We start from the raw sequence: 18,091 nt of genomic DNA on the forward strand, positions 1-18,091 counted from the left end.
CACTTAAATAAGTGTCTTCTGACACCCAGTTTCATGCCCTCTCCCTAAATCAAATAATTTTTTTTAAGGCTACCTGCGTTTAAGTAAAAGTAGGTTTTGGCTCTTTGCATCAGATATATCTGCTTGCTCTTCATGCAAAATGTCTATTTTCACCCCATGAAAAGGGATGTTCTTGACTGCCTAAATTAGCTCCAGGCCTTCATCACAGAGCCATCCTTCCTGCTCCCAGAACTTTTGTCAGCTGTTGTTATCATGCAAATAGGACTACAGCCAGGCCAATTTTGTAAATTGTTCAGATGAGTGAGTTATATGAGCAAATGTTGCTTGAATTACAGATGGATAGCTCGATCTTTGTATTTTGCTCTTCTGAATACATTTCTATGACTTACGCTGTCTATCTTGATATCTGAAAAATGAAGGTTGTCCCTTTGAACCTGTGTTAAAACAGTACTGTTAGAGTCATCTGACCGAATGTAGAGTTGGAAAAGACCACAGGAGATGATCTAGCTGGACTCTCTCCACCAAGACAGAGTAACATTGCCTAGAACCTTCCTCAAGTGTTTATCTAAGCTTGGTCTAGTCACATAGCTAAAAACCTTTTCCCTCCACCACCTCTCAAAGTCACCTTTGAAGCAAATTAAACCATTTGTTTCTTGGTGTGTCCCCCTCCCCCCCGCTTTTTGAGTTTTGGGGAAGAAGTGCGTGTTTCCTCTTTGTAGTGACTTTATGCACTGAAGATGGACTTTTTACTTTCTGATTTCCAAGCTGCCCAAACCCAGGCTTCTCTTACGAGTCAGAGTTTCTAGCAGTTCAGTGTTGCTAAAAGCTCGCCCTTTCCCTTTCTCCTCACTACCCCATCTCCAGATCTTCCCTCACCATGTGCCAGCACACATGCCCATACGATCTCTATTATAGCATCCTTAAAAAGCACACCCCAGAAAATAAGCCTAGCAAAAACAGCCTGATAGCTTTCCACTGGGCTATTAAGTTAAAGTGGCTGATGACAGACTCTAGTAAGGATCAAAATCAGTGCGAAGGAGTGGATGTGATCACACAGCCCTGAGCAGGAAAGGAGGGTGGAGGGGGCAGCATGCTGTTTGCATGGCTCAGGTGCCTACAGACCTGCAGCCTCAGAACACAGATTCACACTGAATTTTGTTTGGCATAGCTGAAGGCTGCTGCTGAGAGAGCCAGCCCTTCTCTCCCCTTTCCACACTGCTGTGTTCCCATCTTTTCATTTAGGGCTGGATCAGCGAATCATGTACCTTCATGATCTGTAATTCGGGCTAGTTTTCCGTCACGCCAGTAACAAACTCAACTCATAGCCTCCTAGGCACTGGATCAGATGTGAATGAAACAGGAGGAGCAAGCGGACAGACATGGGACTCTCTTTTGGAGGCAGTCACAGCTGATACAGATTAAACATCAAACAAGACAGAACCAAATTCTTATTATTATTTGTATTGATTTACTCCAATCTGCCTATAACTTTCTGTGAGTGTGATACCCTATACAGGATCTATTACTCTAGAGGAGGTCTTTTCAACACCAAGTAGAGACACACTCCCAGTAAAACTTCCAGAAACGTGATTTGCCTTTGCTAAAGTAAAGGCACAAGAGTCTTGACACACTACAGAAGCTTGGTATTCATTCTCAGGTTATAACATTTTAGTCATCTAATTCAGAAGCAGTAATTATCCTGCTTTATTCAGTAGGTCAAATTAATTCTGAAAAAAAAAAAAAGCAACAAAAACCCCTCAGCCCAAATAGTGGAGATCAGACTAATATTTCATAGACTAAAGTATGCTGAATCACAAATACTGAAAGACACCATTAGAAATGGGAAGCTCCTCGTGGAAAACTTTCAAATGGAGAGAGAGAAGGCTAAATGTGTCTTCAGTCTTTTGCTATGAATATTCTCTATGGTGTGACCACACCACTCACTTTTTCCCCCAAGAGGCTATCTTAATTGTTCTTTGTACACTTCTAGGAACTGTTCCAAACATAGAGGCTATAAATCTACCACTTGTCGGCTTGGGCTTTGTGTAAAACATGCATCTGGTGCTCTGTTGATGTCCCAAAACTTGTGATTCTTGACAGAGGATATGTATTTGTAGGTACCAAATCAGGAGGTCATGTTTAGAGTTTGAATCCATGCACTGTACTCATGATTTATAATAAACATTCTCTCTTTGGGTCACCTATGGTTTAATTTGCTGCCTGTTGAATGGAATTGTTTTGTATGACAGTTTAAACACACATCAATAATTTTTAAGTCTCAGTATGTCAGCTGTCTAGGAATAGCAGTAATACTCCAGAACTTATATTCCAAGCACCCATGTTACAGCGACTTTTAAGAAGTGCTTACTTGTGTTATTGTGTTGCAATCGTTCTCCTGGACATCAACAGGTATTTTTCCCCTTCAAGTTGTGGTTTTCAATAAATTAAAATGCTCATGAGTGTTAGCTATCTGCTGCAGAACCATCTGTCCCACCTGCAGAACTACCCAATGATTGTTACCCAGACAAATGACATACAAAGACTGTTTCAAATTCTAACTTGATTGTTTCGATATATAGCAGTGGATATCCAGCCCACATTTTGCAATTAATTTGTGCCAGGTCTTCCTGCCAGAAATTGAGCTTTTTTTCCCTCTCCCCCCCTGCAGTGGTGTCCCTCATGCTTCATGTAGCTAATGTAGATTCTATCAAAAAGCATGATTTGTGATGTTTGTGTGTTACTGTTTACTTAAAAGTGCTAAAACCACCTTTTCTTATCAACAGGAAACTTTCAAGATATTTAAAAGCATGCCTTTAAACCTTCTGGCAGCAATAAAGCAAAGATGGCAGGTGGTTGTATGAAAGAAGCAGGATATGTTTATACTATAACTAACCATGGCGGGGGGGGGGGGGGGGGGGGGGGGCGGAAATTATACTATATACAGTGGACTGGAGTCTCATCTTATTTACAAAGGTGCAAATCCAGAGTAATAATCTGTTAACACCAATGCTTTAAAAAAAAGTCAGACTTTATCTCAGTGTGTGAATATAATATGAGACTGTATTTGCTCAAAAAGAGCTGTATTAAATTTGCTTGCATGAGGAAGGACGAAGGTCTGGTTCTCCCATTTTCCAGCTGAACCAGGCTTGAATGTGCATTTGTTTGGTTGCCAGTGTACCACCAATGAGCACATAAATGATTTGAGCACCTGCATGTCTCACTTTATGAAGCTGCAACTTCTCAGGTCTATAACACTGCTTAGATGCTTTATTGTTTGGATACACTAGTAGTGTTTTTCTTGATGCTGCCTACTGTTGTTCCAGTGGTTAGACTATGAGAGCAACTGGAGTCCGAGAATAAGAGCTTTCTCCTAACCCTGTTTGGTGCAAGCCTAGACCAGATTTGACAATTAAAACCCCAACAACACTGGTATTCCTGCTACTTTTCCACCAGTGCTGAAACATTTCTGGGAAGTATTAATAGACACCAAGTAGGTCTTGTTGTACTAGAAGGTGCAATGTCTGTGGGATGGGAAAGCTGAGAAATTCAGACTTCCTTTGAAAAATAAAAGCTGAATTCTCTTTTCAGATAAAAAAAAGTTTTTTAAAAAAAGTTATAGGTGTCTTTTTTTTTTTTTCCCCCATCTCTCCAGTCCTAGTCAGTCCTCTCAAACCATGCACAAGCAGAATCTGCAAAAAGTGAAGCAGCAGCTGTCTTGGTAAGGTAATCCCCATACCTGCAGATCAGAAGCAGGTACCCTTACGCAGACCAGACACACCAGTAAGGACAGTGGACAAGATTTAGCTTTTTACTTCTGCAAGATTTATAAGCCTCTTGCAAATTAAGTCCTTGTTGCTGTTTTCCTGCATTTTTCCTATATTCTGCTTAAATGGAATAAGGACTTTAAGGGAACTTAGGCTTGTCTCGTCTCTGATTTGGCAGTCTGAATCACAAACGATTAAAATGCCTCAAAACTGGCAGTATTCAAGAATTGATTCCCGTATTCTTGTAGCTGGCTGTGGGAGAGGGGGAGGTATCACACCTGTTTTGACGTTAAAGGCCCCTTCTGTTACAAAATGATTGTTCTTGGTTAAAAAATAAAATAAAAGTGCCCCCAAAGACTTGAAAGGCAGTAGTTTAACAAGCTACATTACTTCAACTGTTTTTCTCCCCCTGCCTTTTCCATCTAATGGACTCCTTGGTGCTAGTGACCAGAGTGACACTGGAGGCAGCAGGCAATGACACATTACAGGCATTCCTCTAACTGACTTTTATCCAGTGACTTTGAGTGCAGATGCGAGCTGAATTGTGCAAGGTAGCTCAAACTCCCTCTCTCTGATTTCAGTCTTTCCAGGGGGTCAACTGCTTATGAAGAATATCCATAATTTATACCTTTCAAGAGAATTACATCAGCAGGAACATATGTATTCATGTAATAAAGCTAGAAAGTACCATGCAAAGCCATGCTGCTTTAAATATGTATGTGAAATACAACAAGACAAGTTCTGTATTGACTTGTACCTTTCTTACACCACTGATTTCAGCAGAAGCACACTGGCTGTAAGTTGGTAAATTTGGCTCAGTGAACCTAATGTGTGCCTGATTCAGCAATCCCTGTTGGACATATAACCACGTACTCATGTGTGAGGTGTAGGCTCAGGACTTCAGCCCCTCCTTTATCTGCTGGTATCAAGAATGATGTGTGGTGACACACTTTCTTCCTGGGCCTGGCTTAAGTGTCAGTAATCGCGTATTGTATGCAAACATAGGGCAATCTGCATCCTTCCAGGAGATGAGGTGGGTCTCTGTCAAGGACTGAGTTCACACATCACGGAGATTTAGTCCCTGCCTGCTGATCTACAAAGATCTTGGCCATCATTACAGAAATCAAATTTACATCTCCAGAAGCAATGGAAACTTAAATGTTGTTTCATCCTGACCTCTGGCTCTCACCTGTGGCATTACTTAACCTGAGCAACTGCATTTCTCTTGGCTAAATTAATCAATTGCCCTTTCAGGGCAGGTCCCTTTCTTTCCTCAAGGAAGAAACTGTATCACATTAGCTACAAGTCAGCTTCAAACCTTTCATTTTGGAGTATGCTCAAAGAAAGCCTAGCCAGATTGAAAACTGGAATCAATACACTAGACCAGCACAATCTGGATTTCAGGTGAGCATGTGGAGAGAGAAATGGCATTCCTGAGACTGATGGCCAGTGAACTGCTGTTTCTGGGCGAAGGGCAGAATTTTATCCTCAGTCGCCTGGACCTGTCTGCAGCAATCGACCCAGGGACGTTAGGACAACAGTTTGCATGAGGGCTAAGGGGATTCATCTTAACTGTTGTAAGTCTTGAGAGATACATCCAAACCTCCGACTTCAGATCTCTCTAATTGTGAGCTCCTCCAGGGATCAATTTTATTTGTTCCCTTTCCACTATCTAATGCAGTCTGGAAGAGAAAGAGTTAAAACGTGACAGACAAATGCTAACAGATTGACGCATATCAAGCAAGTGGGAAAAACATTTGCATGTTCCAGAAACTAAGGGAGTGCTAAAAGACAGTGATAGCATAAGTGAGATTGAATGAATAGACATGCTCCCCAAACAATCTTTCCTACGGGCTGGATAAAAAACCCCAAGGTTTCTGGTGAAACAGAAACAGTTGTCTTTTAATTTCTGTCTAAGCTGGAAATTCATAGCCACTTTCGAACTGTGATCTTGGTACCACAAAAACACCTTCTGGCATACAGGTAAGGCTCTTGCTTTATATTGGGCAAACTTTTTTTTCACTGGAAAGCCTGCAACTATCTCTCACCCACAGCCTAAAGTATTCTCAGTTTCCAGGAGGTGTGATAATGATGAATTTCAGTGAGATGGAAATTGCTCCAATTTAAGGACAGCTCAACCATTTCATATTGGATATTAAAATACAATAATTTGAAATAAAGTCTAAAAAGTTGGACTTCACATGTGCAGTGGACAAATAGAAAATCCCTATCAACAACATTTACCAAACTGGAAATCTTTCAGGATAAGCCCTCTGAAAATTAAAACAGACACCAGACTACACATCTAGATGAAAGACTTCCACAGCTTTGTACATACAGTGCACTCAGAAGCCAAGCTTCCAAAGCTTCAGTAAAAGCATCTAATGTGTAAGTCTACACTGATAGCCCTGTACATGAAAAATACAATATTTACTCTGTCTTATGGTATTACATTGGAGTCTTTATCACACACTTAGACAACAAGTGGTAAGTCCAAGCCCTTTCATCAAAGGTATTTTAACGAGAATTTCCAGATACCTCCTACAACCAGATGAAAACCTTTCGGCTGATCTTCACACAAGAGATGGTACCATATTTACATTACTTATTCAGAAACCTACTTCTCCACTCTTAACCAGTGTCATCCTGTATTTGTCTTTTCATCCTGACATGATCTTTTGGCAGTCTTATTTTAAAATTCAGATAAAAAATGTTTTACTTCTTCCTTCCAAAGTTTTGTCATGTTAGACAATACTGTCACCTTCCTGTTATTCATGTTTAATTGAGGCACCATTTTCTGACTCTGCCTTCCATCTTTTCACTCAATCGTTCTGACAGCAACCCTGTCTTGCCACCCGTCTATCTCCCTGTACTACCAATAGGCCTGGCCCACATGTGGTTTCACTAAAGAGATTCCACATTGACATCCCTCATCTTCTGCTGCCTTGACTCAACATTTATAGTAAACTTCTCCTACATATTCCAGATACCTCTGGTTAATGTAGCTCTTCTGATCCCTAATTCTGAACTATGTTACAGTATATGTAGATCCTCCTGTAGCTCCACCTGTTTTATGTTCGATTTAAACTTGTTCTCAAAATCTCGGCTCCTACCTGCTCCCAATTCCACCCTTGTTTGGTTATAATTTCACTACCACCTGCCATGCCGCTTTCAGTAATCAAGGCCTATAGATCCTTTCATATCTGCTATATTTCATGTTGTCTCTTCTCAGTGCATACAGATGACTGTCATTAGTGTTCATGTTATGTTAATTAATGTTGATGTAAATGTTTCATCTCAAGATTCTTTTCTATTGTGACAGCTATAAGAATTATTATCAGAATTGACTGTTGCCGATGGGCAGCCAGTCTGACCATTAATATTTACTAATTTTACGTGCTTAAATAACTTAAACAACCCAACCATGTGACCTCATGTTCCTGCTACTCGCATATGTTTTTCCTTCTAGATTTCTATGATTATAATACAAAATAGAAAGAGAAAAAACATTCCATATATTCTCATACCACGTGTAAAATCATTTACTGCATTTTGTCCCAGGGGGGATTGTAAATTCATTGAGAAAGAGATCTCAATACATATTTCACAGCATTTAGCACAGTGAGGTATCACTCTTATTTCAGTATCTGATTTTCTTAAATAAATTGCTTTAACTAATCTAGAGAACCATTGTTAAAATGTCAAAATCTGCCTAATTAGATGGTCTAACTTTCTAAACAATTGAATGAACAGCATCCCTTGTTGTACTGTCGTATATACGTGCTCTCATATATGCTGTGCGATGCTGAGCAAACAGTTTCATATCTTGTAAATATCTGAAAAATGGGTATATTTTGATAGACAAGTAAGCGAATCTTAAGGGATTATTAATTCATGTACGTAACCTAAATGACCTAAGATCAAGAAGCCCTCTAATCAAAGCAGTGATTTGTATTGAGTATTGCATACTCTTTGTATTGAAAAAGGCATATATATGTTGTTTATTTTAGATTAGCTCCTTACCTTTAAAGAAGCTATATTCCTTTAGTGAACTATTGGGGGTGGTGAGGGAAACAAGTTGAAGGAGGTATTATTGGATTATTCACTCTCCTAGGATAGAACCTGTTTGTATAATCAGAGATATGCCTTAAGTGGTCTTTAAAGAAAGTCAGATTTTGTTTAAAAAAGGGGAAGGAGGAGGCTTCATTAACTAGACTGACAGGCTCCATAGATTTCTCAAGTGTTTAAATTAAGGATTGTGAGTTCTTGAAACTTGACAAGGAAAGCAGGATTGTCACTGCTGGCTGTCTGAACCAGAGGTAAGTGCAGATTAAGCTTTTCCTATCTCTATTATAAACATATTGCTCCTGTTCTCAAAAGTTCAGTGAAATAGAAAAGAGACTATTGTTCTTTATTATTTGAAAAAAATAAACTACATTTTTAAAGTGTCAGCTAAAATTCTAAAGTACTAAAAGTGCTCAGATGCCTCTCATTATTATTCTAGTAGTAACTATTTGGCACTTGACACAAATTCCTTAAAGAAATAAAATTGAAATCAATCTGGACACCTAGAACCAAATTATAAGAGCACTCACAATGAGCATAGCACACTTTAAAATATATTCAACCATTTCTGTTGCTCTTTCTAGAATTATTTATGTATCTGGGTTCAATCGATGTTGAATACATGTCCTTGTGTGGCATGCTTTCCGAAAGACCAGTTCTTGCATAGTGTGAATCTCTCTGCTTGTTCTTATGGATGTAAGTATGGCAGAACTTACAAATGAATTTAGAAAGTCTTACAAAAAATTTCAGTGTTCGGACAGAATTTTTTTCAGATGCAGTTGGGAAACATAGGTTTTGGTGAATTGGCAAGAGTAAGCATCTCCTGAAGCAAAGCCTGGTCAAACCTTGACTTATGCAGGTTTTGTGTTCAAAAGAGCTGGAGAAGAGCTTCCTTTGACTACTCAGTCCTATTAAGGATTCACGAAAACAGAATCATTTTGTGTCCAGTACAATTATTGATACAGAATTATAAACTAATCAGGCAGTTGTTACAGAATTAGATTTCGACTAGCAACATGGATGTCAGAGAACATACAGGTGGCTCAAAACAACTACAGGATCCCTCTCAAATTGACATTAAAATGGTCTCATGCCTTCATCACACCTATCAAGCAGCATTGCTGAAGATACTGGGAAGCAGTTATATTTGTTTATGCCCCCTTATGCTTGACAGAAACTTTTAAAAGCTGCAAAAATTATTATTTTTTTTCCTCCAAGAAATAGTTAGGCCAATGCACGTTCTAAGAAAGCGCGGTTTTTATAACAGTATCCTGTTTAAATTCATGCTACTCCCTCCCTACCTAGAGGATGAAAACCTGTTCATTTGGGGTTTTTTATTTTTTAAAGAAAAAAAGTTATATGTTGCAGATGTTCATGGGTCTGATAACTTCTTACAGGGAACACCTTACTTGCATGCTTTTGTTAGACAATGGCCAAAAGCAAATTAAACATGATGCTTAAGGAGATTCATACTGTGCACACACATTTGATTTTATAATCACCCCCCAAATGCTTCTATTTCTTTCAGTAGGGGAAAACATGCTTTGGCTGCTTCTGTCACCTGGCTGAAGAATAAAAAAAATAAATAAAAAAAAAGTTACTGTGTGCAGTTAATATCGAACAGCAGCCATCTCCAGATGATCCCTGCTGCATCCAATTTCTGCCAAAATGCTTTCTGTTAAACCTCCATCAAACAGACACACGGCGCACAAAAGAAAACCTCATCACCAAGGGAAACTAATCCACCGGTGCGCAATGTAAGCCTGTCAACTTTTTATTATAAGAAGTCATCACTCATTTCAGTGAAGATTAAAAGTATGACTAAATTGAGAAAATCCTCTTAGCCATTCGGAATTTTAATAGAGGAGAAAAGGGGGTGAGTAAAATTTAAACTGTATGTGCATGTGTGCCTATATATCTATCTATATATGTATGTATGAATCAAATATATAAAATTACATATATATCTCCACACACAAGTTGTATTTTTTTTATATATATATATACACACACAGTAGGAGAATGAATGTTGGAAATAAGATGCTTAGAGCTGTCCCCTCATCGCCCCACAAAAATAGACTACCAAAAATTCATACATAAACATGTAGCCTTGTAGTACGTTTTCTCAGTTACCACAGACAAACAGTTTCTGATTCAGACGAGCTTAAGAGATAAGAATGGAAAATGAGTCCTCACAGCTTTAATTACATCGCCACTGGCAACAAGGTGTTACAGTGGCAGAATGACAATTGCTTTTACTCAGAGTATGGATTCAGGGTCAATATGCTATTTCATCCTAGTACACCACAGCAGATGAGCACCATGTTGTTTCTATATTGGCCTTGCACTACTTTATCCCTGCAGGTAAAGTTGGTCTGATGTACAATTAGAATTACAGATGTGTATTTAGCTAGTGCTTGCTTTTGCAGATTATGGTGAAGACTCAAGTTTCACTTAAGCTGTCATTGAAGATGTGGGTAATCTTTTGCATTTAGAGACCATAATCATCTTCCCATTCCAAAGATTTAGCTGGTGTTAAAGAATTATTGCTGTAGTCACTTTAAAGTTTGAAAGTGATCAGATGTTATCTTCAAAGCCTTTAGCTGCTTATTCAAAATAGCCAAAAAAACTTTAGAGTTACATAACTCGTGGCAGCACTCCCCCTGCTCCCCCAATCACTGCCTCCTAAGTTTTCATATCAATACCAACGTTCACAGAAATAACTTGAATGGCTTAATAGCAGGATTTATAAGGAAATGTCATGATAAATGGCCACATTTCACAAAAGACAAACACATATGCACCTGAAGTTAAGTACTCTACTACCAAGAAGATAAACTGTAACTGAATCTTACCTTATTGCAGTTATGCAGGCACCAAATGGTAATGAACTGAGTTGAAATTCTTTCTGCAAATCACTGAAGGCTGTAGGACCAGGCAACCTGCCTCTTAGAGCATAGCCGAACAGTGATGCTGACACCTTTGGGAGAGGCAGGGAAACCTGTCAGCAATTTCAGCGTCTCCTGGCCCTTTGATTAAGCCTTCTTCTTTTTTTTTTTTTTTTTAAACTTGCTAAACCTTTTTGCTATTCAAGTAGCCTGATTTGCGAGGGGTAGACAGCCAGTGAACTGCTTCTGCTTTCAAAGCCTACTTTACTTTCTATAACCTTCCCTTCCATCCAATGAAAAGCAACTGTGGCCTTTTACTAAGTAAATGAGCAAATATTTTCCCAGTGTTCACCAGGTTAGATCCCCATTTAATTAAACTGGCTCATTATGTCCCTATCTGATTAGCAGAGTAGAATCAATTATTCAATGCACAAACATGGCTGCAGGAGCTAGAGGTGTATACAGAGCTGTTCATTTAATTCCAAGGACACTAATTAGGTACAAAGCAAGCAATAACTTTAACAATTGCAGGCACAAGCATACATGCAGTACAGGACAAGGGGAAAAAAAACAGGCCTTCATTTTCTTAATAAGCTGGATTCTCTTCCCCCTAACAGGGTCAAGAAAAAACAGAAAGCCAGAGAGGATGAAATGTAGATCAAGAAAGCTAAGCATCCAGGAAATAACCCTTGGGATTTGCATATGTAATAGTGTGCTGCTACTTTTGTACTTTATAATCAAACAGTAGGCAATTATCCAAATTATTGACAGCAGATTTCTCATTTCAACTGCAAATTAAGGCCATTAATAAAGCTTTCTAATGCAAAAGTGACTAATTAACTAATGGAATGGAACTCTGAAGCCGTGATATCAAAACCAGTCCACCACATATTGTGGAAACACAGGGGAACTAATTAGTTTAATTATCAAAACAGCTAATTAAAATTACACAGTTGCCTAATTAGTTCTTTGCGTTTTTTCTCTGGTTTAATTGACAGGATGGAGTTAAATAGGTAACTGGTCTCAAAGAGGGAAAGGGAAAAAAGGAGGGGAAAAAATGTGAGGACTAGCTTTTGCTGAATATTTTAGCTGATGATATCTCATTCGTGTGGCAGACCGGTAACAGGAAAATAAATGACTCTCATCCTTTTGGTAAGCAACTCCAAATTTTCTGGACATAAATCTGCCCTCAGAGTAAGCTATCTAAACAGATTTTCATGAAGTTAAAAGGCTTGGATGTCCTGATGCATCCAAAGGGTCAGGGCTGGCACATAATTTTGGGAGGACAGTCAAGAGTTTTTCTTTCAGGAAGTTAATTTTTCTCTTTGTTTTATTTATATCTTTCTGTACATATGGTGTTATAGTCATTGTCAAAGGACAGGCTGGAGAACAGTAAAGCACAACATACTTTCCTTCAGTGTCTCATCAGAGGAGCCTCAAACAAAAGGAAATAAAATATGAAGTTTTGATATCTGAGCCTCAGAAGGTTCAAAGTTCAAGTCTGGCTCTTATCTATGCTGCCCAACCCCCTTGTCTGCAAGGTAGAGCTGGAAACCTTGAAAGAAAAAACATGCTAGCTGAATCAATGCTTGTAAAACTTGAAAAATATCTCTACTTCATTCATAGCTCAGCTGCTGATTTGATATGTGTCTCTATTCCAGCAAAAAGATTTTTTTTTTTTTTTGTCTGTGTGTAGTATCTTCTTCCATTTATACCAGGAAGTTTAAGCCTAACCAAAACTGCAGTAAAGCTAATCCCAGCTCAAACACTTGTTCATGCTGCAGCTTCTACCAAGTTTATTAATGGTTTTAATAGAAACTTGGGCTACATGTTAAAAAATAAAGAAAGAAATTTGTAATGTACTTATTAAATTAAATCCCAGCATAGTTAAGACCAAGATTTCTGGTTGTGAATTGGGCTGAAAATACTGCACAGCATTACTTAGCTACTTTCTTAAACTTGGAAAAGCACAATGGAAAGAACTAAAACTAAAAATAGGCAAACAGCAAGGGGTCCAATTCCTAAAGAAGGAAGGGGGATTTTCCATGTTTGGCTTGATTGGTAGTGGCTCAGCTCCTCCAGCAGAACATTTTGCGTAAATACCCAGATAGATGTTTCCTATGCTTACTTGCAGTTCACTGAAAGAAATAATTAATATAAGTATTTCTTGCATTTAAATCATGCTTGCCCTACTTCTAGAACTATAAGGGGAATAAAACTTGTTTTACAAAGCAAGGCCCTTTATCAATGTTGCCAAAAAAGTAGAGCTCATGGCAACTAAGCATTGAGATTATAAAAATTACAGAAGGGCAAATGAGAATCTCGGTGTCAGAGTATCAAAACTTCAGATAAGGATGTAGAGGAAATCAACATGAATGTCCTGAACCTGAAATACATACTGAAATCTTCATCTTGAGGGAGTCTCCTGGGTGCTGAGACAAGGGTGAAATGACCTGTGGGGGTGAGGGGTGGTGCCAGCTGAAGGAGGCAGAGGATAGCAGGGAAGGCTTCAGCTCTGCAGTGAGATAGCAGATTCCTGGTTTGATTGATATTGATATCTATATCGATAGGGAGCTGAGATCCCAGGCAGCAAAGGGGCCTTTGGGTCCAATTCCCATGTGGGACCATGTGGGCAAATTAAATCCGAGTTACTGTTATCAGACCCTTTCTATGTCTTTTTCAGCATGAGAAGACAGCAGAGATTGGAGATATTCATGAAGTACCTCACCTGAGGCCCTCAGATGGGAAAGAGCAGGTGAGTAACTGCAACTACTTATTAATTAATTTAAGCTCAGTTCTAACTCCAATCCATGTGATTTTGGGGTGGTTGCCTTTCTTGCTGTGAATTTGGAAGTGAGGAGGAATGTAAGTGCAGAGCAAGTGTTGCAGTGGTGAGGAGCGAGGTGAACAGTATACGGTAGGAGATGTGTTTTGTCACGGCGTGGCGGCAGCAAGCAGCTGGCTTGCAGAGGAGGTATGCGAAGTGTGCAGGAGTAGGGCTGTCCATGTGAGGAGAATTCACTGCGGCCAAGGCGAGAGCGTTTTGGGACAGGAAGAGGAGATGCGGCTTTTGTTTTCTGGTGTTTTGCAGGACTGGTTTGTGGACTGGGTGACTGAGATGGGCCAGGGACAGTACAGCCAGCTGTGAGGATGTGTCAAAGGCACTCTGAGAGGTGGCCAGGGAAGGCCTGCATCCACCATAGCGTAGGTACGAAGGTGAGGGTGTAATACCCCAAAAGAACCTGCACAACCTCAATTATCCTGTTTGAAAAAGGGTACAGTCCCTCACTGTAGAAACTATAAGCCTTGCTCAGTGCTAATGGCTGCAGGGACTTGATACCCCAGTGCCAGGCAGCCAAACCTCAATGTAAGGACTTGGCATCTCTGGAAGCGATATCAGCCTTGGAAAGACACAGTCCACTTGCATTAAGACACATCTCTCCTTTCTTGACATGTTGGCACAACCTGCTATGCTAACAAGGTGCTGCAGCTTCTTCCCATCTTCCCAAATGTGGAGCGAGTGATGAGGAAGGCAGAGAGGTGCTGCAGCCTGGCACTCGCAGGGAGAGGGATTGCCGGCAAGCACCCAGTGAACAGAACACAGTGGGTCCTGCATTTGCATAGATTTACACAAATTTGCATACCCGTGTGCAAAGAGAGCAGCTGGGAAAGAGGAACAGAAAGACTCCAGAGTTTCATTGTTTTAAAAAACTGCTCCCCCTCAAGCACTTCATTATTTAACCCACCCCTTTCTCCTCCAATTTGCTGTTTGCTCCATTTGCTGAGGAATTAGGGATGGCTGGACAGCCCCACTTGGCACAACTCCTATCGGCTAACCCAAAATACAGATGTCTGGATTGTGGTCCTAAGGCATGTTCCCCGTTGGCTGTGATCCTTGCTCCTGTAATTAAGTTCAAAATGTTTTGTGTGTGGGTTTCGTTTGTTCAGTTTTTTTTTCACCCCCCCAAAGGCTTTCTGACTTTGTGAAATAGGAACTTCCTTTATTTTAGGACAATCCTTTACATACTTATGGATGCCAGCTTTGGAGCAGGGAAATGTCTGGATGCTTCAAAGAAATCATTGGATTTTTTTTTTTCCTCTAAATATGGTGTTAAAAACTAGTTTTCCTTGATGCTCTCAGGAACAGATTAACTTAATTACTGAACCCCTCCTCCTTTAAACCAGCTTGAGGCATTGTTTTTGGCAAAGTTATAAATGATTGAAAATAAGAGGTTATAATTGAGAATGTTAAGCAGCCATAACTTTAGTTTTCATTATCAGCTCCATCTACAATACTTCACAGTACTTTTTGACATAAAATGTAGACTGAGGCCATGAAAAGAGCAAAGCAAAGAGGGCTTGTATTTATCACTTTGATATCATTCTCATTTAAGCATTACTTAACTAGCAGAACATCAGGCAGAGTTTGTTGCTGACTACAGCTTACAATTCAGAACCGCTGCCTCCCAAAAGAACTGATGACCTGGTAAGTGTGGCCACATCCTTACATAACAACAATATTTATAATCAAAGGGTAAAATTATATGGCCCCAAATATGCTTGGCAGACAGAGAGCTTTGTGAATCATCTAGTGAGACTCTCCATCTAATAGAGGGTGGTAAGGATCATGTGAGTAGAGGCTAATGAAAGAATAGTAGTCACGTATGTTTCTCTTCAAGAGCCAGATGCTGGAGGCAAGTGATTCCACTCTAATTTTCTTTCTCTTGCTCTATTTTTTTTTTTCTCTTTTTAATGTATATTTGTGGTCTTCATTGCTGTGGAGGAAAGCTGGAAAACGTGACCCCAAAGTACTCTAGAGGCTCAAAATCTATTGCTTTTCTTAAAGAGAATTTCTTGATTTAGCAGACTGTTGTGTCTGACTTGTGATTTAAAAAAAAAAAAAAAAATCCCTCATAATGTTGTGTTAGGAAGGGACACGAGGCTTGGCAGCATGAGAACAGAAGCAATGTTGTACAGAAGTTAATATGTACAGCTGTAGCTAATACAGAATTGGATGCTCAGAGTTGCACAGTAATGTCCTCAATACAACATAAGATTAGATATCAAGAACATCTAAATCATTGTTCTGACACTTATGCTGAGTTGCTGCTTAGCCACAAATCACATACACTCTGCTATTCCTGGTTTTGTCTGTTGGGGTGAATATTTTCTGCCTGCACTGGTGTGATGTGGTTACTTGCATTAATCTGTTCCTTTCTGCTCAGTCCTTTTGGAGGTATTATGTATATCTAATCCTCAGCATCCGTTCTAAGTATCTTACATGGATGCCTAGAAAGAATACAGGAGAAAGGCCAAATCCTTCCATCATGACTGCAAAACAGTAACTGGGCTGTTTGGCAGAAGCTAAGTCAATGGGGTGCTGTATTACCATCAACAGCTCCAGCAAACTGGCATCTCGCTGGAGGGAGTACTGTGGAAAGTGTGCCCAGCTGTAGATGCTGGGTGCACAGGAAGGTGGTGAATTTTAACAGTGCGCTTCTGAAAGAGAGAAAAATTGTTTGAATTATTTGCAGCATGTGGGATCTGATTGGTTTTACAATATACCTTTATGATTAGCAAAAAAGGCTGTGTTTAGAAGGAGGCAAGGGATTCATCACAAGATTTACTATCAGCATGGGATTAATTCTGCCTGACATCACAAGCCCAAGAGTTGGGTATCTAATTTAAATGTATCATCCAAATTTCTTTAGTCTTTGAAGAAGTGAGTAGGTGCACAGTAAGGGATGAGTATGTAGGTGCATCCCAAACTGTCTAACTCTCCCCATTGTCTACAAAGGGAGATAGATGACACTGTTAGATAGTTGCAGTTAGGTGAGATGAAACTGGGTCCAAGCATCTAGTTGCAGGTGTCTAGGAGATAAGCTTTCTGAATAGTCAATTGAGAGGGGATGGTTTCTTCTGAGAATGAGACCATTCCAGGTAGGTTCCCATTCTAAATCATTCACTGCAAAAGCTATCTGTACTTTTACCTGTGTACCTTTGCCTATACAGGATGTCTACATTCCTAACTGGGTGCCTAAGCTAAAACCTGAATACCCACTGACAGTGCAACTTATAACAGGATGCCTATTCCTATAGTTCCTGAAGATATGCCTATAAAGGGAAGATTTTGTTGCAACACCGATTTCTAACCTTCTGTTGATAGAAGCTTTCATATAAGTCTCCAGCAAATAAAGGTATATATTCTGGCTTGACCATAATTTGTACTCTTAAGGAAAATGCTTGGTGATTATTGCACATGCTTTTACATTAGTGGTTATCAACAAATAAACACTTTGGGCTCTTTCACAGTTCCTGCAGAAACTGAAATAATATATTTTGTCTTGAACTCTTGCAAGTACCTAATTTCATGAGTGCACGGAACTAAATAATGCAGGAATAAAATTGGGGCAATATCCATTCTTCCCTATCAGCTCCTCTCAGGCTGCTGCGGGGCAAAGGGCCTTTTCTGCATTAATTATGTCCAGTGTGCTGAAAGGTTTGGCTAGAGCCTTAGCCAATACAGCTTGGCGAGGCTCTGACTTGGCTAGCCAAGCCTTTCTCCCCACTGACTTGACTACCAGTGTTGACAGCTGCCAGGTCCTGTTGTCCTCAAATGGAATTTTTCAAAGGTTCCTTCTCAAACTGTTGCCACCGACTGTCACAGAGCGAGCCCCACTTTCTAGGTCAGTGGTTTTGTGTGTATCACATGTATTTGCCAGCCCACCCTTGTAAATTCTGTGCCCGAAGAGACTGCTTTGAATGAAGTCACTCAATAATTCACGTGTGAGCGTGCACATCATTTAGCGCCCTCCTTTCATCCCAGTTGAGTTGATTCTTCAGACTTGGACTGAAGTAAGCAGCTGATCTGTATATCCATAAGATTGGCAGGATGCTGTGTAACACAGCTCACGCAGCATATGGCCTGATGGTTTGAGAAGGTGCAAAGTTGTTAACCCTGTCACTGCCTTCCAGAGGTGCTGAATTTAGAGAATAAAAACCCATCACCACTGCAACACTATTTCAAGCAGTTTTTCTTTAGGCAAAGAATCTCTTTTGGGATGACAGAATATGTCATGTATATCAATGACCACCACCTGTGTGTCTGGGATAGTATCTTTATTGGATAATACAACCTCCTGTGTCACTAAATGCTGAGAAAATACCTGCACGAGTAATCCTGAACCCTGGCATAAGAAGGGCGCTTTCTCTGCTAGTACCTTTCTTCTTTGTGGGCTGCCAACCTCAGACTGTCTTTCTCTCATCTCATTCAGAATTCTGGCTTTCATTATTAATTAGAGGTCAACTTTATACTGCCATTGATTAAGTTATTCACTAACATCTGTTTAAATTATCAGGCCAAATTTGAAACTT

Source organism: Aquila chrysaetos, chromosome 17 (genome assembly GCF_900496995.4).
Source record: "Aquila chrysaetos chrysaetos chromosome 17, bAquChr1.4, whole genome shotgun sequence".
NCBI classification, from domain to species: Eukaryota; Metazoa; Chordata; class Aves; order Accipitriformes; family Accipitridae; genus Aquila; species Aquila chrysaetos.